The 25,257-nt window shown below is 40.0% G+C and overlaps 1 protein-coding gene across 1 annotated transcript in view; it reads right to left on the reverse strand.

Annotated features, from left to right (window-relative positions):
* The window catches only part of Tafa1 (TAFA chemokine like family member 1), a 487,762-nt gene that overhangs the window by 313,599 nt on the left and 148,906 nt on the right, over positions 1-25,257 (reverse strand). The window lies entirely within an intron of this gene.

The following is a 25,257-nucleotide window of genomic DNA, read 5'->3' on the forward strand; positions in this document are numbered from 1 at the left end:
TCTTTCATAACAATAGCTCAGCCTTTACTGTTTAACTGCATCTCATCAAATTTTCTATTTGCATAATTATAAAGAAAAAGTGTGATTAAGCTTATCTTTTTCAGTTGCTCAAGGTGGCAGCTATGGAATTATAATCTCATATATTGGGAAGGCTTAAGTGGGGACAGTGCAGAGACTTCTGTTTAGTGATACTTGAGCTTCCAAGGCACACTGGACAGGATGAACACCAGGACACCTTCTGCCAGACACTCCTACCCTGGGTCCTGTGACTTGGTAGTAGGTTTCCTTTTGGAAAGAAGCCTGCATCCTCACTGAGTCTTTGAACTTGAGCACTTTACATTCTTCAGATAGTGAGAGATTCTTCAGATAGTGCTTCTACGATAAGACACGAATTCTAAATATTAAAGGCTCTGCAGCTTCCCTTGAGCTTCTTTCTTTTTGCCATGGGAAGAGGAACATAGCCCAGACAACTGATCTCATGATAAAGATAAATGACATAGACACAGACCTGACCCTGAGGCTGACGTGTAGCCTAGGCTAACCAAATTCAGCCAAGACCTGCTGAAACATAACAATTGTTCAAGTTCACATGCTTTCAAGAAAATGTTTGCAGTTGGAAAAACATGGAGCTCAGGACTTGCTTGGTACATGGTCTTTAGCAGCCGAGACTTACTTACAAGGTCACCGTGCAAGAAATACCTAGAAGAGAAGGTTTACACTCTACAACTCAGCTATAGAGCATTAACTAAAACTTAGGGGACAACAGACTTTCCCTAAGAATAAGAATATGTTTCTATTGATTCATATTATAATTGCAGAGTTGGTTTTGCCTGGAGGAAAATGTCTTTAAAATAATGATGACAGCCATACTCTGAAGAAGGCAGTGGCCTCCACATACAAAACTCTACTGAAATTTCTCTCCTTGACAATGCAAGCCACTTCAAAGTAGTTCCATGTAGAGAGGACAGAAGGCTTATTAGTGCAGAGAGGATGTGAGACTTTTTTGTTTCCTTGTTTAAATTTCAAAGGTAAGTGATTTGGGTAAGTTTTTCTGTTATGAATTCTATTTAACTTGGTTATTTCCTTGGCATTTTTTTGCTAAAAATACAGAAGCTTATGGACTTAAATGAGGCATTTAAATGCCTTTCAGCATAAAATAATATATAAATAACATAAAAATATTCAATCTAAGATATCTGTCCTCTGACAGATTTCAGCCCCTTAAACACCACGGTGATTAGTGGAGTTTATGGTTTTCTTTAGGTGGAAGAGACAGGTACTCAGACTAACTTCTCATTCTGAAAATATTTCAATGGCTCTTTATCCTCATTATCTCAATGATGCTTCTGAAGATCACAATAGAATCTGAGGATATAAACAGCTCAGTGATAGAGCAATGCCCAGCGTGTCAAAGGCCCTGGGCATTGGAAAAAATACAGTGCACCCTCTGAATCATCTAGTGAGACTTTGTTTTGAGAAAAGTAATTCAACATAATTAAAATTGCAACACAATCCCTTTCTCACCATCCATCATTTATATGTATGCCACAAAACTCGTACTTCTGTTTGCATCTTTTGCTTAGTTAATGCTTCCATGACGATTGTCCTTGGAAAATGCTGTGAAGCTGAACCAGTGATGCCTTCAAGACATCCTGAGCCTGACATCTTCCTAAGGATGCCTGAGTAGGGATGTTATAAACCTATACACTACATGGAAAATTGAATGTTGATGCATTTTTAAAATGAAACAACAGAAAATCAAAATCAAGACAAACTTACAATAATCTCATCATAAAACAACTTTCCCTTCATCCTTCTTTCACAAGAATTCCTGTAGAGTTCTTGTGATGTCATCACGCAGGCCAGCAGAAACCAAAGCCGTGGCTGCCACTACTCCTGACTAATAAAAATTCAAGATTCCAGAAATACAAAAACTATGATACAAGCAGTATAAAAAAGAACAACACAAAGATGAGAGGTACTCTTTAAAATTGTCATTGGCGTATTTAAATTACATACCAGTCTGTCCTAGTTTTCTTCTCAGCTGCTGTGTTAAAACACTGACCAACACAATCTTAGGGGAAGAGACGGTTAATTTGGCTTGTGTGTTCCAATCACGGTCCATCATTGAGGGAAGTCAGTACAGGAACCTGAAGACAGGAACTGAAGCACCTCTATAGGAGTGTTATCTCCTGTCTTGCTTTCCAAGGCTTTCTTACTTTGCTTTCTTATGCAATCAAGGGGGCACTTCTTCATGTATTGTACTACACCTAGTAGGCTGGGCCTCCCATGCCAGTCATTAACCAAAACAATGTTCCTTAGAAACATATTCCAGACAAGGTCTTGCCCTACCTGTGGGAGCAAGAAGTCTATACAGAGAGGCAGAACACTGTGGACAAACTGGGCTCTCTTGATTTCCTCTCCTCATCCTTCATAACCTGGATAATACTCTTTGAGACCAACCACCTTTTTACATGGCTGTCTATGGACCATCAAGGTGTAACATAGTCATGAAACCCGAGTCTTTGGGTTTTTCATTCATGAAGGGTTTTGTGTCACTTAAGACGTGTTTAAATCTTCTCTATTCTTTCCTTGTTAATGTGTATTTTTACAGGTGAATTGGTTGTGATGCTTATGATGGGGGAGAAAGGTATCATCATGTTCCTCCAGTGGAGTCTGAGAGGGCATAGTTGCCATGTTAGTGTTTTGATTTAGAAAACAAAGCTCATGGAACCTGAGTTCAAATTGATGATTCAAGCCATCTTCTGGAAGGAAGACTTGGGTTTTGCCTTCCAGTGGCTTCTTGGGGTCATTTAGAGCATACTCAGAAACGTTGTCAGAACTAGAGAGGCTGCCAGGCTGTCCTTCAGAGGATGCAAGATAAGCTGTGATCTAATTAATCATTTCTTTTACTACAGGGTAATGCAGATATAAAAGATTGACACCGAGTAAGGAATAGAGAACAGAATGACAAATGTTAGAATTCATTCCTATCTCTTTCTGACACCATTCAAGGTAGGGAGCAGGCTGATTCCTCATGACTAACAGCAGTTCCTTTGACAGATTCTCCCTCATGTAGAGCAAGACAATTCATTTCAGCCACAGTAGGTTGATATAATAGCTTTGAAGTTCACCAGCTTCCTTTGTTCTAATTCATTGTCATCAAACAACCTGCTTCTCTCTAACTGAGGCTTCAAAGTTCAGTCACACACTAGGGGAAATTCCCCCCATGCCAATGACTAATAATGCCAATAGTGACACTAGGAATTACAACAGTGACAGCAGTGGCATTAACGGCAGCCTCTCTGTGTCACACCACCCCTTATCCTGAATTATCTCATTTTAAATTTAAAGCATCTTAAGAGAAAGAAAAAGCATCAGGTGAACAAACAGAGGCAAGGGGAGATTATAGAGTTCGAGTACAAGTCATGCAGTAATCAATGGAACAGGCCTTTTCTTTTTTGGTATTGGGATCAAGAATTTACATTGTTTAACTTGGTCACATTTTCTTAATAAAGTTTTGGTTATTGACCCACAGGTGAACTGTGGAAGGGCCAGTGCTAAGGTGGAAAGTTCTCAATGAAACTCAGTAATTCAGAGGAGGCAGAGCTGTGGTGGGCAGCCATATTTGATCTAGGCAATTGTATGGGTTTACGTTCATGGGTGTGGAGATACAGGTGTGTACGAATACAGGCAGGGAGTCAGCATTAGGTTTTTCGTCTCAAGAGCTGTCTCACGTTGGGTTTTGATTACTTTATTTACACAGGATCCCTTCCAAGCCTGGAGCTCAGTTAGCAGTCTAGGCTGGCTGAAGAACACGCTGTTAAATTCTGCCTGTCCTTAACACTGGAATTCCAAGTCTATGCCACTAAGCTCACCATTTATTTTATTTTATTTTAGCTTTAAAAAAAAACTTGTATTCTGAAGAAGAAACTAAGATAATCACGTATGCAAGATAAGGACATTACCAACTAAGCCTTTTCTCCAGCGATCAACAGATATTTCCTGAACCAACATTTCAGAAACAGGAATGTATGGAAGAAAGGTAGGAAGAAATAGGCTCAAAAACATTAAAGGTTAGATTGCAGAAACATTTTAAACAAGATTCTCTCTTAGGCTACATGTCATATGCCAGTAAATAGTAGTACGTGGGCAAGAATGCTGAAGGGTAGTGGCCAAGAATAAGATGAGAGAGTGCTACCCACAATGCCTACTGCTTCCTTTCTTTCCTTCTTTTAGCCAGTATTCTTTGAGTATTTATACATCTGGTCATTGAGACTATGGGAGTGAACAATGTGTGATCTCTACTAAACTTTCATCCTGTAATTTTTTTTTATTCCAAAATTTTGTTCTACTCACCAAAGATTACTTGATATAATTCAGTCCTGAGCAGCACAATCATTAGTACACATCCAACATGAGTTTCATTGTCTAACGCTGATGGCCAGAGTCTGAACCTAGAAAGCCATGAGATGGTCACAAACTCTAGCCATTCCATGCCATCCACATCCATTAAGGAAGCAAAATGGCAGGAAATGAAACCCTGCTTGAACCAGTGGAGCCCCGTGCCAAATGCTGGATGGCAAAACAAATTCATCTTTCCTTCACTGAGGCAAGGTTAGCCTCAGTGGGAGAGGAAGGAATTTGGAATTTAGAAAATGCAGTCACCTGTCAAAGTCAATAATGACCCAATTCTTAATGGAAACACAATTCTTTAGGAGAACCTAGGTTGTTATATAAGAGATGAGAGTCTCGATTAAACAATGAATATAAGAAATACAAATTTAAAATTTCACTAGGCCCCACCCATGGATGAATAATGAAAAGATACAGGCAAGTAATGAATGTGGAGAGTAGGCGTCAGTCCTCCTCGGGAACGAGTCCCCTAATTTTTATTCCAGTCCCAAGTGGTCAGCCCCAAATGTAAACACGGACAACATTAAATGGACTTAGCCGGTTACATTTATATATTCATTCACACCACACACACATACATGTAAATATGGAATGAATATGTGCATATATACCCTAATTAAATAAGCAGTGGGCATGAATGAAAAGAAAAGCAAGGGGGTATGGGGTGGGATGGGATGGTGGAGAAAGGAATGATGTAAGTACAACACACAAGTGATATTTAAAAAAATAAAATGAAGACTAAAATTGAAAGATATCTGCCAAAGGTAGTATATATATATATATATATATATATTTATGCCAAGCTATTTATGTTTTGACATAGAGGGATAATCGTTAAAATCCTCCTAGAGTATGAATCATAAACTTTATAACATGAAGAATAGATTATTAGGGGGAAAACCCACTCAAAAGAATTTTAAAGGGAAATGACAATTCAGTGATATAAGAGAATCCAACCTTGTAAAATTATTCCTACTATTGTCTAGCAAAGACAGATAATCTGGGACTGAGTAACTTGATTTAGCTCCCTCCAAACAAGATGTCAAACACGCTTAGAAAACTGGTAACATTAAAGCTAAAATAAAAAAAGTATATTCGATGTAAAAGCAAACAGACACATACTATTAAGGAAATGATAGATCAACCCACAGAATATCGCATGCAGTAAAAATAACGAGGGACTTGTGTTCAGTATTTGAAAGATCCTTTTCACTTCAGTAAGACAGAGTGAGGGCTGGTGAGATGATTCAGTGGGGGAAAGGTGCTTGTCCCTAGCCTAACAACCTACATCCAATCCCCTGCACATGGTTGAAGGAGAGAACCAACTGCTTCAAGCTGTCCTCTGACATTCACATGCTCTCCAGGGCATGTATGTGCCCACGAGCACATTCAGACCCATCCGCAAGTAAATGGTAAATGTAATGGAAAATGTAAAAGGAAGACAGAGCAAGACCATCCAGTAGAAAAAATGGGCCAGATTGAAACAGCAACCACAAACCATAATATTCTACAGCCTGTAATTACATGAATAATCACAGGAGTAAGTGCTTGATTTTATTACCTAATGAAGCACAAATCAAAACCACAATGCCACCACAGTGCTCATTACAATGATGAAAATTAAGAAGATTGGCAGAGCCAAGTGTTTGGAAGAAGTAGAGTCGGGGATCAACGGCTACTCTTCGTGGCCCGAGTACAAACTCGAAACGGGTAGGGAAATGGATGGTGTTCTTCACTAAAGCTACACGGTACTTTGCATATGAAAACCAACCCCCAGATTAACGTGTGCTCAATTTTCTTAATTAGTTATTGATTAGTGGACCCAGCCCACTGTGGATGGTGTCATCTTTGGACAGGTCCTAGTTTATAAGAAAGCAAGCTAAGCAAGCCACGAGAAGTATTCAGTAAGTGGGGTTCCTTCATGGCCTCTGTAATGGTTCCTACCTTGAATTTCCCCGTCCCCTGCCCCTGATTTCCCTAGATGATGGACTATAAACTATAAAATGAAACAAACCATTTCTTCTTCTGTTTGCTTTGGGTAATGGGATTTATCACCTGCTAAGTGTCTCATGTTAACTAAGATACACTCCTAAAACAAGTACAGAAAAACTCAGGAAGACTGTTATGTCATGAGCTCAAAATAGAAAAACAAGAATACTAAGAGGGTCCTCTAGACATGTCTCTGTAATCTCATCATGCAACGTGAGCTTTATCATCGCATACAACCAGCTTCACAAGCATCCTATAGAATTGATGAAGCCGGGGTTGGGGATTTAGCTCAGTGGTAGAGCGCTTGCCTAGCAAGCACAAGGCCCTGGGTTCGGTCCGGAAAAAAAAAAAAAGAATTGATGAAGCCATTGGGTAACCTTAAAAACAAACAGACAAAGCTAATGTGTAAAGGCAAAAGGATAATAATGTAACCTTTGACTAGGGATAAAAATGACCAGAAAGCAAATGTAAAAGTCTCCTATACAAAAATCTTGCCTTTCGGTATCTGTTCGAAGCCCCTTTCTGCTAATCTACTGAGCCTTGCGTTTATGGTTTATATAAGACTTCTGTGCAATCCTATTAACAGGAGTTCAGAAGGTACCTTGATCGGCTACTGGTGAACAGAAAATGATCCCAGGTTTTGTGCGGAGTAAGCAAAAATGCTGTGCTTGTAGTTTTTGTTTTCACACTGAAGGAAATGAGATAGAGTACACGCAGCCCAGGGATTCAGTGTACTCTTAGTTTCTCCACTGAAATTTCGTGTGAATCTGGTGTGCGAAGCGTAGTGAAGGATGAAGCAGGAGGTGAGCATTTCAGAAAGGCAAACTGGCTTGACTCATTGTTTTCACAGCTTCACAAGTTTTAAAGAATCTGCTAATGATCCTCAGAGGCAAGAAGCAAACGTGACTCCCTGTAGCATCCTCTGTGGGCTAGCTCATGTGCTCTGATAGGCTGATAGTGAAGGGGGCGGGGCAGGGCGGGGCACAAGCCGTTATCAAAAGCTTGCGTTTCCTTAGGAGCTGAGAGCAATTTAAACATCTTGGCTCTCTAGGAAAAGAGCTGAAGAGGTGGGGTTGGGAGGGAGCAAGACAGGACAGGAGATGGTCAGATGCCCAGATGAAGAAGTGAAGGAGATCCCAGGGATGCTCACAGGAAAATCAATAATTATTTCCAGATTCAGGCAAGGATGAGACATAGAGTGTCCTCGGCCAAGGAAATAAATTTGGCAAAAGGTCAACTCAGGAAAAATATAAAAGCTTAGTATTTCTGCTAAATCATGAAGTGAAGCCCCAGGACTTGAGTGATTGATGCAGCCAGAGCTTCTGAGAAGTATGTAATAAATACACCAAGATGACTCTGTGGGCCGTGCAGATCCTATTTCCCTTCAGTACAGAGAATTAAATGCACCAGATCCATGGTTTTTAAAGCCGAAGAATCATGGCGGAGGCCACTAATCGCACCACAAACACAATGCCTGCATCTGCTTATCAGAACATGGGATTTGAATTGAGCACCTACCTTGCTCCCATCCACACGCAAGAGATGAAGGGGTCTGGAGCTGCAAACGAGAGAAGGCCTTCGTTCTCACACTCAACATTCACGTCTCCGGAAAATGGGGTTTTAACCCACAGTCTGCTGTTACTTTAATGCCAGGAGCTGCGCTAAGCTTCAGAGCACAAATTACTGGGAGGTGCAAAGAAAGCAGCAAGCGAGAACAGAAAGGTATGTCCAAAGTCGAAGAATTAGGAGAAAGAATACCAGGAAGTGTTTTAGATTCTTCAACAGTTTCCAGTGACCCTTAGGGTAAAATTTAAAATCTGCATGAGGTATAATTATCCCTAGGTAGTGGAACTGCATACTAGGAGAAACTCAACCTTAGAAAGGAAACCCAGTGAAGAAGGCACAGGAGGGTATGAGTTAAAGACAAGAAGGTCATTCTCCAGCTTAATTTCCAGGGAGTGTTAATCTTGAGATTCATCAGAGAGAAAAACCAATTCCACCATCTTGGGCCAAATTTAAAGCAAGCTTTATTAAATATTAAATACTGACCAAAAGATGGACTTTGGTCAGGGCCGTTCCCAGGAATTTCCCAGCTGAGAATGGCCTCAAGTCAGGTGTTGCAGTGGGTCATAAGGACAGACCTTTGGGCCACCGTACTTTCCCATGAGGCTGTTATTTTCCGGGAATTACCATCCCCAGAATTCCAAGAAGCTCCTGGGCTGGTGAAACTTAACAGGTTAATTTGGGACATTACAGGAGAACGGCTACTGTTTGAAGTATCCTCACAAATGTGTGTTCACATCCTTCTTTGATAAAACGCAGCTTTGTGCTCAGCCACTACCATTCAAATACAGCTGGAAATTAGAATTTTATTTTGTATTGATTCAGGTTCTTTTGGAAGTTCTCTTCTACTTATAGTCAATATCAGATGTTAGTCTTACACATACGCAAAGAGTCTTTTAAGAGAAATGAATTTGCGATAAAGTAAGGAAATGATAGTACAGGTGATTCCTAGGGGAGCAAGCTACAAAGGTGCAATCAGAATGTCGAAGACCAGACAGCATTGCCAGGACCTGCTGTCTTGCAGCCATTAAGGCTTTCTCTATCTAACTGCCTCTGGACTCAAAGAAATGTGTTTCTCATTCAGAAAGGATCCCTGCTCTTCTCTGTCTTTCCCTTGCCTCCCTTGGCTAACTTCTAGTGGCTTTTCTGTGTGACTGAGTCCTTCATAGGTTACCTCTCCCATCTTCCAGGAGACTCAGGTCCCCCAGCAACATGCACCCTGCATGCTGTCTAGACAGCCTGTTTTCCTTAAAAGCCTGGCAACTTCTTGCGAAGAAGGACATTCAGTCAACCATTGCGAATAGAAATTCCTTAAAAGAAGTTGTGTCTGGCTTTGAACAACAACAACAAAACCATCTGGAAGGAGTTGCTGTGTGAGTCTGATGGATCTATTAGGGTGTCAGTACTGTGGAGAGATTGGATCTCGGAATGTTCAGAGACTAATTTTGGACTAGTTTTAGCCTTCTCGAACAAGCATTCCTTGCCCCGCCCTGGATCTGAACTATCACCTTGTGATAGTGAATACAGACTTTCAGAAACTATTGATTTAGCAGAACTAGATTCCACCAATGCAGGAGTTTAGGATGTCAAGTCATCAGATAGCATATTGTGGCCTATTTTTTTTTTTTTAAAAAGTCCCCCCGCCATCTTGATGTATATGCTTTGGCGCACCCACCAATGTACTTTTAAACTTGCTTTGATTTATGACTTTTTTGTTCTGTAAAACTATAAAAAGCCTGTGAAATGACTTCCACGTTGAAACATGAAATTTGGGGTAACCCAAATCTGTGTTCCTGGCATATGGGCTCTCATAATGGCTCCAAAATAATCTATCTCATCTTCTGTTTAGGATGCGAGCTTCGTTTTTTTTATGCAGACAGCATGGAGACACATTTTCTATCACATAACAGGATTAAAAATTTATTGATTTGAAATGAATGGGATAAAAATGCCATTTAACATAGAGCTTAGCAACTTACAAGAGGAAAATATATGTTGATATACCTTATATTTACGGCATCCTTAAAATATGGGCTCAAGTAATGTTCTATGCCTTTAACCCTACAAAGTCCACTCATGTTGATCATTGTTTTCAGGTGGGAGCCAGGACGCCTTTTCCTTTCTCCGGTCTATCCTATCAATCAGGACAGTCAATTATCCTGAATTAGTGTGAAGTGTTGACTTAAAACATTCACACCTTTATTCACACCTTGTGTGAATAAGGCACAAGGGGGAACATTGTACTCCCCAGTTCCTCTGTCAGGCACAGGAATCAGAAACATCATGCTGACATCTGAGAGTGGAGCAGTTTAATGTTAGTATTTGGATGAACAATTTGAGCTCTTTGCTTGGGTTACAGATTAGGGATAATTACCTTCAATTGTGAGGAAGGGCAAACTCCTTTTTAGTGTATTAGCTTTGTGCTACAGAAGGCCAAGGTCAGCTCATTACCCCATCCCTCTGGTTATCTCTGAAGCACATGGCATTATACCGCACATTTGCCCATTCGTTCTCCCTGACACGTTAATGACAGTTACTACTGTTTTGTATGCATGGGTTCCCATCCTGGAATCAAAATGAGATCTGCAGACTGGAGTCAGATGTAAATATAGAAGATGCTTACTTGCAAATATGTTATTTTCATTAAGTGGGTTAGAAATTGCCAACCACAGAAATAAGGGAATAGACAGTCCCTAAATTCAAAAGAGATGCAGGACAGGAAACTGCTTCAAGTAGACTGTACATCCCAGGGAAGGATCAAATAACCTTGTCTTCTATGGCTGAGGGTGGCTAATAAATACTAATAAAAGATAAACAGCAACCAATCATTGTCGAAATCCTAGCAGTTCCAATCAGAAAGTCTTTATTATATGAAAATATGATTCTTCGCAAAACTGGAACTTGACCAAGATATTAATATGCACCTCACTCTATACCTCAGTGGAGACAATATATCTGAAACATAATAAGCAGCTGGAGTGTTCCAGTGCATGATAATGCATGGCTTCTGCTTCATTATTTCCTGATGTTATGACATTGCTGTCCAGTCCTGGGGTGTAATGAGGAGCTCCAGAACTTATATTATCACTTAATGAAGTCCAATTAAGGATCATTAACCTTTGATCTACTCCTCACACTTGACGCACAATGAATGGTCCCAGGAAAACTTGAAAAGGTGAACTTGGGCAAGAATTAGTCAGTGAATTATTTTGTGGACTGCTAAAACCACCCTAAACAGACATTTTCCCCCGACCCAATGAGGCTGGTGATGTTACTGATTGACGGCAAGCCTACCCACATACACCTCAAGTCAAATATATTGAATATGGCTAGCTTTCGACGACAGAGTAATTATTCAGAAGGACTGAGCCAGCTGATAATCAACACTGCTTTGAAGATTTACCATTTTATCTGAGAACCTCCGAACCTAGACATAAATTATATTTCCTTCCATTTTCAATTCAGTCTAACCCATAGTTATTGCCATCATAGGCATAAAATGTAAACAACCGCCATAAAACATGACGCCGCTCCTAAAAGGAAAACGGAATTGGCTGAAACTGCTAATAGATGGATACAGTTCACAAAGCAGTATGCTTCATGTAGGAATCTCAAGAATGCAAAGTTTATGTAAAGGAATGGGTTAAGGGATATAAGACATTCCTCCGTGAAAACACACATTAGCAAGTGTATGTGTATTGGTCCATAAGAAGGTTAAACAGCTGGATGCAGGTCTGGGGAGAAGGCTCCCTTCGCATGTGTAAGGCTGTAAGTTCTGTTCCCAGAGCTGTGCAAACTGAGTCAAAGTGAAATAAATGTTTGCCAAATGTGGTGGCACATGCTTACAATCCCAGCGCTCAGGAGGCTGGAGCAGTCAAGCGGTAACAAACTAGCAGCTGAATCAAGAACCATAGCATTAGTCGTCCCTAATTCCCATTTCTGATATTTGAATATGTTAAGCTGTTAATGCGTTTTTTTTTAATCAAATACTAGTGCATTGTGTGCAGCATTTAAAAGCTAAATGTCAGAACCTCGGGAACTAAAGACACCCCACAGTACTCTGATCACACTCATTTTCGTCTCTATACCCAGCACAGTAGCATGGAGGCGTTTCCAAAGCTCACTGAATAGAGTCATGGAGGAGACCTATTTGCCAGCTGAGAGCCCGACAGAGAACAGTGCCACTGGGGATACACAAGTTATCAGTTAAAAATGGCTTTCATATCTCACATGATCTTTACCAGTCCTGTGCCCTTTACCTTCAGTGAGCCTGCTCGCCTACGTTTCAGATGAAGGTGGCAACCCTTCCTTCTCCTAACTGGTGGGAAGGAAGCCTGCTTTTGATGTCTGCTGTGTTCCTAGCCATCTCTCCCTTTGTAGCCACTCACTCTGGGTACCTGCCATCGCCAGTAACATTCTCTATGTGGATCTGTAGAACATTTCAAAGATAATCCCTGTAGGTTGTGTTGCTAAATACCAGGGACATAGACTGAGGCCCACGGGTTAACGTAGCTATCACTACACACACTCATTCACACCTCAAAGGGTACAGGCCAATATCCCTGTATGGGCGCTAGATGCAATCAAGAGACAGTCGATATGGATAGAAGATTATGAGATGGCTTCTGGTAACCATCATGCTAGATTACAGGAAACATCGTATAAGTTCAATAAGTACTTAAAATAAATGATTTAAAATATAATAAAGATACATATCAATAACATAGCATTTTGCTATTGTCATGCAGAAGTTCGTGCTAACTGCATGTGCCGTACTCATCTGTGACAGGCACTGACTGCACTGGGATTGCCTATACCAGCATCCTCACAAACAGGAAGTCATGCCTTATGCTGCAGTGTTTCACTGGCTACTGTATCACCAGATGATGGGAAACTTTTAGCTCCATTATAACCCCAAATGCCATGGGCTACATGTGACTGGACTTTGAAAGGATAATTATCGTAACATATAATATATTAGTAGGTCAGAGTCTACAGTGCTTGACTCACCAACACGAGTCACTCACTCTTAATTCATTGCATAGCTGCTGAGAGATTCTGATATCAATTTTTCTCTTAAACTACAGATAAAGGAGTAAGAAAGGTCACTGCTTTCTCATAGAATCCATAGGAAAACGTCTTCATGCTCGACTCGATGAGCTGCTATTGTGGAGTAAGGTATGTATTCTGCAGTCAGTAAACAAGCTGCCTTTACTGGATTAAGTACGCTTAGCTGTTGCTATGTAATAACTTAGGATAAAACGTAACAGTGTAAAACAATTCACAGTTTGTATAAGCCTAGGATCTGGGTACAACGTAGCTAGTTCCATGCTTTCTGGGTATCTAAGAGGACTGCAGCCAAGGATTCAGCCAAAGCTGAAGCTCTGCTCCAAACTCTACAGGAAAAGGAAAGAGAGGCCCATTCTTGTGGATTTGGCCAGATTCAGTTCCTAGCAAGCGGCTCAATGTGGAGCCTAAGTTACTCGAGGGCTCCTGCACAGGGCCCTCACTTTTCTGCCTCTTCCAGCAGGCAGCTTGCATCATGAAAGCAAGTAAGCAGAGAAGGTAGGGACTGCAAGAGGAAGTTTCACCATGTTATGACCTAAGCTCAGAGGTGAAATGCCGTTTTGGAAGAAACTCCGCAGACCCAAACCATTGCCTAAAACGGGGAGGCACATGTGCATGAAAATGAGCAGAGGGTGGATGAAGACCAGTTGAGAAGCTACCTCCCCCTTAGGCATTGTCACTGTCCTGGTGACTACACATTTCAGATCCAGTGAGCAGCTAAGAATTATAAGTGGCTGAATCCTCTGAGACTCCCAGAAAATGAAGGAGTGGCATGGACCCAGTTTCTGTGTTAAACCAGCAAATTTCTTGCTCAGAAATGAGTTGTCCCAACAAAACCTGCGTGCAGGTGAGGCCCCATCCTCATGCAGCATCCTTTATCTCTTAGTAGCTGTAAGTTTCCCAGTCCTTCCTCATTTTCAGGTGATTATTCACAGCCTAACTCTCCCTGAATCTATAACGAAAACGCTACGTTTGAAGTGTGAGCCAACATCATGTGAGTGGGACAATTTGGTGTGCACTGGATGAATCAATTTCTTCTGGCATTTAACCATTTGTATAGTTTCTTTGCAGTTACAGAAACGCACAAGTAAAGAATCAAGGTGGATGAATCACAAGTGACAGGGGTGGCCTAACAGGTCCCAGGAACATCTCTTCAAGATCTTAACTGAGCCTTCAACACAATCCAAGAGAGGGTACATCTTCTATGGATCAGCCAACTTCTATATTTGAAAATAATTGTACCATCTCGACAATAAATCAAGCAGACGAAGACCAGACAATATTACTTTGAGAAGTTTACAGAGAATACTTTTCCTCTGTTCTTTAAGTGTGGAGTGGCAAATAAGAAGTCCTTGAAGAAAGCACTAGACAATTGCTTGTTGCTACACTGTTACTTAATAATCAACAACACTCAGGAAGCAAAGGCAGAAAACCCTCAGCACAGTTTTTTACAATGCATAAACTAACCAAACACACTCTGCTAAGGAAAGAGGATATTAATCAAAAAGAATCTAATAAAATCTAAATTCTCTGTTCACCCTGTGATAACAAGGCACTCAAATTAAGTTTGTTGTGAAGGGGGTTGTTTAGAAAAGACCATGCTGTAACAGTCCTAAAGACATTTTGTAGGTAGAGGGAAGGAAATCAAGAAAATGTACTGATCTTACACGTCCTTGGATTTTAAAGATTCAAAACACCAAACATGGTGTTTTACCTAGGGAGGAGAGGTGTGAAGGAGATACAATATAATATTTTCCTGGAAGTGAACAGGTTACAACCTGGTTGAATTACGACTGATGATACCATATAGATTTTCAAACTGTAGGCCTAAAGTCTGTAGTGAGAAACCTGGAATTTTGTTGGGTTTTTTGTTTGTTTGTTTTTTGTCTTTTTTACAAAAACACAGAAATATTTTAAGAATGTGCTTGCACTGTAATCACAGGTGAAGGTATGTTGGGCTGCTTCAGAGTGTCTGCAGCAGCTGACTAAGATTTGCTTCATGCTCTATGAGAGGCATGTTTTGTTTTTGTTTTTATTTTGTTTTGTTTTGTTTTTTGCCAGTTGCTGATCGTTTCTTCAATTGTGTGATGTTTGGAATTCTGGAAAGTTTTCAGAGGGTGTATAAATACTAGAGCCCCGCTAGGCAGTGTGGGTGGTTGTATGTTGCTCAAGGAGGTTGTTTGTAGTTTGTTAGTAGTCATGCTCAAAGAAGAAACAAAGGGAAAGAAATTAGAGAGATAGCTCTCTCTCTCTCTCTCTCTCTCTCTCTCTCTCTCTCTCTCTCTCTCTCTCCCTCTCCCCTTGGTTCTCTCCTAACTAATGACGTGGGTTAAAACATGAGGATAAAGGGTGGTAAAAAGAACCCACAAAGTAGCAAAGCTATAAACATCTTGAATGATTCTGCAGGAGAACGACTTTCACCAAGTGGAACCCTTGTGAGCACCACCTCCTGTCCTCGTCTGTACACTGATGCTGAGACCATCTAACATCTCCAAGTGTATCTAAGAGCACCCTGTGATATAATACAGCCCCAGGTGTGGATGTTTGCTGTCACCCTCTTTGACCAGAGAGGAAGAACAAGTCACCACTGACTTTCTTAGAAACAGCGTTTACCACCCAACTTGAAACATGCTTCTGAAAGAATATACTTCCTATGTGAGTTTAATCATCTTAACTTAAACATCTGAAAGAATGTGAAGAGAGGATGCCTCTGTTTTGGCCCACTCATGGTGTAGAGCAGCTAGTCCACAATCCCTTGCCCCCACCTGCTAGGACAGAACATCATGGAGACAGGAGCCTAAGGGATGTTCACCTTAAGGCAGACAGAAACTGTGTATGTGACAGGGGGCATCACACAACAAATTCTCAAGCCCCCACAGCCAGTAACCACTTTCCCCCATCTCCTAACATTTCCACAACATCCCTAAATAGCACTGACAGCTGGGGGAATAAAGTATATAATAATGAGAACCTTTGGGATACATTTTGTATTTAAATCCTAAAAGCATATTCTATCATCACCACTGGGCTGCTGACCACACCTCAAATGGAATGGAAACGCCTTCTGTGAATGAAAAGCCTTTGTTACTCCCCTCCCCATCTTTTCCCTCTCCAATCTCTCACATTGTTTTATTCTCACCAGCCTAAGCCACCAAAATACTGATTGATGTCCTCCTGTCATTCAGATTACTGCCAGTTGCAAAAGTTAAACCCTGGAGACTAAATCCACGTGATCTCAATTTTCAAATATTGACGTAGCACATATATCCACCCCATCACCATGGGGAACTCCAAACAGGAATGTTCTGGTCTAAATGCCACTTTAAACTCCAGACCACTTGATACCATACAGAGGCAATTATGTCCAACTTATGGTATCTTGGCTGCTAGAGGTCTGTACTCTGCACGAGAAGTTCTGGTGATAGCATGAACACCATACTCCCTCATAACCCCTTCCTAGTAAAGCCTTCAAACCAGGTCCACCAAGAAAAGGCACCACTAGAGTTTGAGCTCACCTTGCCCATTGGTTTGTCATCAAAAGGAATTCCTTCTTTCTCCTAGAATGATTGGTTATTTATTTGGATTTCTGGACAGAAAAGAATCTGGAGATTCTGACAGCCCTAACCCAGAAAACTGGTCTTCTCTCAAGTCCTTGAGCACCCATCCCAAGCACCCTCTGCCATAGGTGGCTGCTGGCCTGAGATACCTTGTCCTGAGCAGGTCTTCCAACCATGCTTGGTCTGTTATATGTCAGCATTATACACACCTTCTCCTGGAAGACTTCCTTCCCTGAATGTCTAGAATTAAGACTCATTTTGATCCCTTGGTTCTTAGCCTTCATCTGAACCTGTTTCCTTTTTTGTACCTGCCACATTGTATGATTATTTCATTTATTTAATCACTTTTCTCTCTTTCACTGGACTTTTATCTAAGCAGGAAAGGGATTATACCAATCCAGATCAGCATATTCTCCAGACACATCAGAGTGTCTGGCACAGTGGAAACAACTCCAAGAGAAAATGAGCAAATAAACAAATGATAGGTGACAAATTAAAAAGGCATTGCAATTAGGCCAAATACAACTCGACATACTAATCGCCAGTATGCCTAACTGCTGTGCTTTTCAGGGCTGTCAAATTTCATATTTAACCAATTCCTTGAGAAGCTTATGTGGTGTTAAGTCATTTGTCCAAAACCAGATTCATAAAAGCACTGGAAGAATACTTGGATCCTATTTCATTTTGCCTGAGTTCTAAGTTCCAGCTTGCAATTATTACACATGCCATTAATAGTTAATCCCTCACTGAAAAAAACATGGTTTCTAATTATTTGGACAAAAAACTGCCTAAGACTACATTTAAAGTTGTATCAAATACGACAATGAACCTCACCACAAATTGACTGCAACAGGAGTGAGCTCCTGTTCTATTCTTTCATCCTACTGTCGGGTGTCTCAAGATAGCAACATCTGCAGAAGAGGAGGTGAGGATAAGAGCCCATTGCTGAAGACAGCACACTTTGCATGCATGACATAGAGAAATCATCCTGGAACTGATCTAGAAGCTTCTTTCCTACCAGGTAAGTTTCATAGTTCCCAGAGGTGCTATGCAGACTTCTGGGGGAGAAAATGCATCAATAGCCATATCCAGCCTCGAACCCTACCATGTTAAGAGCAAGCTGCCAGGTAAGATGTGTGGACTGTGAAACAATGGCACCACTGCATAGTGTCAACCACCTGCTATCTAATTGGATTTGAGACTGGCTCCAAAGGAGAGAAAACGCATACCTGGTACTAAGAATATCATACAAAAAAACCAAAACAAAACAAAACAAACAAACAAACAAACACCCAGGATATTATAGGCCCTAGGGAGAAATTGAACAGTATTGTTTAACAAACTGCCATGGTATCAAACTGACTTCTGTATATTTATAGACACATACACCTTACAGCCTTAGTCATAGAAGCCTCTCTTTCCAGTGAAGAGAGGTGAAGCAGAGACTGGTAGTCATACGGAGTGTTGAAAATAAGTGATAGGTGCGCTCAGTCAGAAATAAGGCATTTACACAAACATCTCGGAAATTCGGGGAATGTCTTGGGGAAGGGGTGTAGAAAGAATATACGAATTAGAAGGTAGGGAAAATGCTGAGAAATGCCATCTCCTGGGCAAAACACAACCATTGCAGTTAGGAAGTCAGAGCAACTGCAGAGGCATGGACTAGGTCTGTCAACAGTCAGGAATGGACAGAGGATTAGATGAGAAAACCCTATCTTCACTGTTAGACTATTTGCTGCCGACATTTTTAAAGAAACGGGTAACCGTTATCTCCAGTTATGGACTTGTGGAGGACCCCACCAGACTCTAATGGATAGAGACCAGTCAATGCTCAGACAGATAACCCTGGCTAATCTAAATGAGTCATGTGACAAAACCAGAAGTTTGTGGATTGGAAAGAAAGACTAATGCCTATGACTGGAGATTTGTAGAAGTAGGAGGAAGCGAGGTTGGAAATAAGCAGAATGCATTTTATATACATAGGAAATTGTCAGATAACAAAATTAATGTGAAAAGGAGAAGTCAATAGTAAGCACCCCAAGAATATACAGAATTTGTGGACCTTGCAGTTGGGATGATTTCCCTGTAGTTACTGTGAAATGTGGGCTGCAGGTTTTTCTAATCTTTCTTAATTTTTATTTGTTCTTTGAAATTTTCACACACACACACACACACACACACACACACACACACACACACACACACACACACACTAGCTTGATTGTACACACTTCATAACTCCCCTCCTCAACCTTCCCAAGATCTTCCATCATACCCCTCTTCCAACTTCATTTCCTCTTGTTATAATTATTGATTGTTGTATTAATTTATTTATTTGTCCCACTGAGTCTTATTAGTACTGCTGAAGTGCACATGATGCAAAAGTGGGTCGCCCATTGGGGTACAGGGAAGCTTCCAGTGACCCCACTCATCCCAAGTAGCCATCAACAGCTCCTCAACAATGAGTATGAGTAGTGGTTTTCTTTTTCTTTTTTTCTTTTTTTTCCCTGGAGCTGGGGACCGAACCCAAGGCCTTGCGCTTGCTAGGCAAGCACTCTACCACTGAGCTAAATCCCCAACCCCAAGTAGTGGTTTTCTAACAGAGCTGAATCTAAACTTTTCTGACCTTTTCCAGTGACAGTGACTTACCAATCGAATACCTCAGAGCGATCTGAGGGTGTGTGCCACAGTATCTATTTGACAAGACTGTATGGCTGACTATGGAACTCAGTGTGTCTACTTAAATGAAATGACACAGTTGCCACCTAATTAGAGTACCTCTTGCTCCAAGTGAATTGCATTTCTACGCATATTGTCCCCATTCAAGGAATATATGCAGGAACGCTGGCCAAGCTTCTGTCATATTTACAGTCTAAGTGAGGTCCACAAAGACACTAGTGAAAATGTCAGTTCTTGATGATCACCAAGCCCATAAAAAAAACTTATTCAAATGCCACAAAGAATCAGATGAGCAGTACAGAGAATCATAAACAACCAAATCAATCCCCCCTACACACACACTCCCCCAGATCTGGTAAACGATCTATTCCCAGGTTGAGCTTTTGTGCTGAGTTTCATCCCAGAGAACAACTTTACAGCAGAGTTATAAACCCTGAAATTGCTGATGCAGCCTTAATTATAGCTATGCTGGTGACATGGTCCTAATGAACTCTTCGCTGTGTTATGTGGCCTGGGGATCCCAGAAGGAGCATTGTGGAAATGTACAAACACATTGGTCAGGGTTCAGTGGGATATTTTTGGACTGGAGAAATGGTAAATGTGTATATGAATGCAAATGTGAATTATGTAGATTTTAATGAGTATGATACCAAAGTGGTAATAACATTAGTCATCATCGTAGAAAAAAGAATTAATGCCAACATGTCCAACTTTTAAAAATGCATCAAGATTAAATAGGAGACTAAATGTGGTGTAATCTGTGTTTCTATTTACATTACATCCTTTACTACATTGGACAACAACTTGACTTTCAAACCAAAACATTAACCCTCCCTTTCTACGCCATGCAATCTGACGGTTTAGGAAATGCTATTTGCGTGGGAAGCACAATCCAGTTTGAATTTAGAGTCTTGGACTGTGGATTAGGGGTAGGGCTTCTCTACATACTCCACCGGTTGCTGGTCCACATCATTATTTATGTGCAATGGGACTTCTGTGAGAGGTTGCAACTACACTGTACTGTTTTGCTAACAGTCAAATGCTCTTTGAAAACATGTGGGGCAAATTTACACCCAAAGAGATGCTGTCACTGCATGTGATACAGTTTCTTTTTTGTTAAATTAAAACTGCCTACTACCTGTTTCTTGTATAAATATCTACAAGTGATGGTTCAAGTACTACTTTAAAACTCAAGTTTTCTGGAAATATATGGCCTTGAAAAGAAGAGGTCTAAAAGCACCTAGCTAGACTCAGGTAGAGTGATTATTACTTGTGTGTGCTGTTGGGGTCCTACTTGGAATAAACAGACATTAGCCCACATCTCAGTAAAAGTCATCTTGAAAATGAACTCTCCTAGCCAGACATGTCTGCAAGCTCTAAAAATGCTTAAGGTTTCCACCTTGACGTAGTCACCATGCCTACAGCATATAGTCTACAGCCTTAAAATCTAGCTAATGTTAAGGTAGACATATCAAAGTAGAGGGATTTTCTTGCTCTATTTTCTTTTGTGTGTGATACAAGGTGATAGCATTTGGTTTGAATGTGCACCCAGAGTTCATCTGTTGGCTGGTGGGGGCTAATGGGAGAAGTTTGGGACATGAATGTGGGCAAGTCTTCATAAATGGACTATTGCCATCATTCTGGGAATTCTCTCATGCAAAGTTTTTCTCTCTTACAAAACACGCTGTATTTCCTTTCTTGTTCTTCCCGACACTCTGCCATGGGATAACACAGAATTTCTAGATCATGTCTGACCCCTTTATCTTGTCTTTCTCAGCTTTCAGAACAGCAAGAAAATAAGTCTTTATAAATGAGTCAGTGTGAGGTGCTCTGTTATAGCAGCATAAAATGAACTAAGACAAAATGTCTTGTGCAGCAGAAAAATAGTGCTTGTCTGTGTCACTTTAAGGGAAGCCTGAGGAAAATTTAAAGAGCAGCAGAAGGTTAGATCCAGAGATAATGACTTTATGCTTAGTAGGAAAAATACTAAGTAGGTGATATTAGGTATATTAAATATATGCAAAACTAATTACACTCTAAAACAAACATACCAACAACACAAAACAAGCTACTAAACTTGATAAGTTACTCAAATTGTATAGCTGACATCATATGTCCCAGAATTGAACAGTAGAGCTCTGAAAAAGATGAAGGGCCATGTACTTCAGTCCACTACAGAACAGGATGAGCATCTTGACAGGTTTCCGCTATGAATTACACCTCCAACTTGTCAGCAAACATATATATTCCTGGATGTAAACTGCCACGTATACATTTGTGAAGTGGCTATTGAATGACTTGTATGATTCACAATGTTAGCATTCTGTCACATGAGGTGCCAATGATGTGGCTGTACGTCCCTGGCTGGAGTTCTAACGCACACGGAACTGATGAGAATTCAGATAGTATAGGCTTTAGGTAACATGAGAAATGTGACTATGTTTGGAACGAGAGAGTGCAAACGCTGCCAGAAAATATTCAAGTGATATGAGAGGATTGAACTGACATCAAAACAGCCTATAGATATGTTTAGGAATATATAGCTGGAAAACACTACCACAGATATTTAGCCTGAAGAACTCAAAGCTTTCTTTTCAGGAAGACAAAGTATTACATGAAATTCAAAGCATAAGAAATCAAATTTTTCCTAGGTGAGGTCCTCTACTGTCTTGGCCTCTTATACTCTACCCACCTCCACCCCATCCCACGACATACACCACAAAACCCAAAAGTGATTCTCTGGAGCAAGTATTCCCTTTCTGCCCTAGTTCAAGGACCACAAGTCACTCTAGAACACGAAAATTTTGGTTAAATAATATGCGTATAACTTTGCTTTGTAACTGAACTAGAGTTCTAGCTGGTTTCTCCAGTGGGCTGGGGGGGGGACGACAAGAGTGGATGTTACTGATGAGATTTTTAGCCAAAGCACCTTTGTCAGATACCAGAGTAGCGATCTTGAAACTTTCCTCTGGCCCCTCAATTAAGATTGCTACGTTGAACTCAAATGCCCACCGTTTTAATGTATATTATTTAAGATGTCTTTTTAAATAATAGATTTATTGAACTGTAGTTCACATGCCATAAAACTGAGGACTGGCAAGATGGCTTAACAGATCACAGTGCTTGCCACCAAGCTTGATGACCTGAATTTGATCCTTAGTGCCCGCATGGTGGACGAAGAGCACTGACTTCTTCAAGTTCTCTTTTGATCATCTTTACACACACTATAAGATAAACACACACACACACACACACACACTCACACACACACACACACTCACTCATACATATTACATTGAGTAAATAACTAAAGGTAACAAATACCGTAAAATTTAGCCTTTTAATACAGAAGTTTCAATATAGTCATATATCTATTAAGAAATTTAATTTTTGATCCTTTTAGGAAGAAGACCCTGTACCTGAGAACAGCCATCACTTCCTATACTTCCCCAACATCCTTTCTACTTTTATATATATTTTATACTGTGGGAATATTATAGAAATACTATAGTGGTTTCTTTCTCTGTGGCTGTGATAAAACCATGACTAAAAACAACTAGGGATGGGTCATGTTGATTATATTTTAAAGGTTAGAGTCCATGGTTAAGGGAAACTAGAACAGGAACTTAAGGCAGGAACCTGGAGACAGGAACTGAGGCAGAGGCCATGGAGGAATGCTGCTTACTGTTTTCCTGCTCATGGTTTGCTCAGTCTGTTCTTATACAACCTAGGACACCAACCAGCACAGGTTGGCTCTTCCCCTGGTGGGATAGGCTCTTCTCTGTGTGGAAGTGAAGATGCCCACAGACATGCCCACAGGCCAACCTAGTAGAGGCTACTCTTCTGTTGAAGCTCCAACCCTTTGAAGCGATTGTAATTTGTGTCAAGTTGAGAAAAACAAACCAGCATCAATGCCATCACATGCCAACTAGGTCACTGCCTGTGAACAGCTTCTATCCATGTATTACTTTATCCTTTTCTTTGTTATGGTTGAATGCTACCCCATTCTGTTTCTAACATATATTTTATGCATCCATTGTTTCTAACTCTTGACGGGAATGAATTGTGTTGTTGTGAATACATAATCTCACGTTTTTAATAGATGATATTAAATGATAATTAATAGATTTTAATAGATGGTAATTCTTTGAGGATTTGTCTGCAGTGAAACTGATGGGTCTCATGGTAACTACGCATTTTACATTTTGAAGGATTAAAAGCCTGTCCCCCAAACCTGAAACCCCTTCTCATCCTCCACTGATTATTGGTGTCTTCTTTATAGAGCTGTGTTGTTCAAATCCTCTCCCGACACTAGAAAACTGGTTGACCTGTCTTTTTGCTGTTCAGTTGTAAGGGTTTTTATGTATATTGGATTATATTGGATTGTATTATGTATATTAGCTTATCAGACATGTGATTAAATAACAGTACATCTAGTGTAAGCTGTGTTTTTGCTTTCTTAACGAGGTTCCTTGAAACAGAATAGTTTTGAATACTGTTGAAATACCTGGCCTGACTTTTTTTTTTCTTTTTCTCTTTGCTTTATCTGCTTATGTTTATCGTTTTATTTATAAAAACTACTTCCTAACACAAAGTTAGAAGTATTTATATCTATGTGTTCCTCTAAATGACTTTTACAGCCTGAGGTCTTATGTATCATCTGTGACCTCAGGCGATCATCTGTGATCTTAGGTGATCATCTGTGATGTTAGATGATCATCTGTGACCTCAGGCGATCATCTGTGATTTTAGGTGATAGATGAAGCTCTTCATGGTGTGAAGCAGTGCTCCAACCTAATTCTTCTATATAAGGCTACTTATTGTAGTTCAGTGATTATACTATGAACCTATGTGGGGACTTCATTATTACTGTGTGCATTCATATGTCTTTATATGTAATAAATACACTGTTCTGATGAGTGTGGCTTCATAGTTAGTTCATAATTATAACATGTCATTTCTCCAAACTTTCTAAAGATTATTTTAGCTATACAGGGTCGCTGCAGTATGTACATGAATGTGAGGGTCACTTGATACACTCTGTTGATGAGTCTGCAGAGTGCTGTCACCTTAATACTCTTAAACCTCTCAACCTTGATGACTACCAATGTTTTAGTCAATTTAGTCTCCTGTGTTAATACTTAGAATTTTTATTATCAAACTCTTAAATTACTTTTGTTAAATGGTGAATAAATGCTTTTTCTTTAGGGTGATATTATAAATGGAATAATTTATTTCATAAAAATGTCACTGCTTGGTTGAATGTATTTTGCCAGGAGTATCTTAAAAATAATTTTGCCTGTATCTACTGAAGTCATGTAATTTGATTTCTTAAAATATTAACAAACCAATTATTAATATTGGCATATTATACTAATTGGTTTCGTGTATAGCTTAGTCTTACTTTCCAATAGCAAACCCCATTTTTTATGGTATATAATCTCTTATAATATAACATAGATAGTTTCTGCTTGGTAGTTTTGTTAAAATTCTGTATGTCTTTATTTATAATGAATTTTGGATCTTGTCTAATGTTGGTATCAGGAATAATTAACTGCCTTAAAACAATGAACTTAACATTCTCCATCTAAAATTTATTTTATTTCTTTATTTATTCATTTATGTGTATGGATGTTTTGTCTGCACGCATGTTTGTATATCACATGCACGCAATGCCATGGGTAGAAGAGGGCATCAGGTCTCCTGGAGCTGAAGGTTCTAATGGTGTGAGCTTTCATATGGGTGCTGAGAATTGAATCTGTGTCCTCAGAGAGAGCAGCAAATCATCTCAACCACTGGGCTATCTCTAGTCCCCTCTATTTTGAAGACTACATGAAGATTACTGCTACTTTTCAAACATTATACAAACCGATTCACGTAGCATAAATACATACATATAATATACACACATATAGAGGGGAGAATTGAAGTCATTATCTTAATTTTTTATGGAAAAGAACTTACTAGTGAATTCTGAGCTCTATTA

Source organism: Rattus rattus, chromosome 6 (genome assembly GCF_011064425.1).
Source record: "Rattus rattus isolate New Zealand chromosome 6, Rrattus_CSIRO_v1, whole genome shotgun sequence".
Lineage (NCBI taxonomy): Eukaryota > Metazoa > Chordata > Mammalia > Rodentia > Muridae > Rattus > Rattus rattus.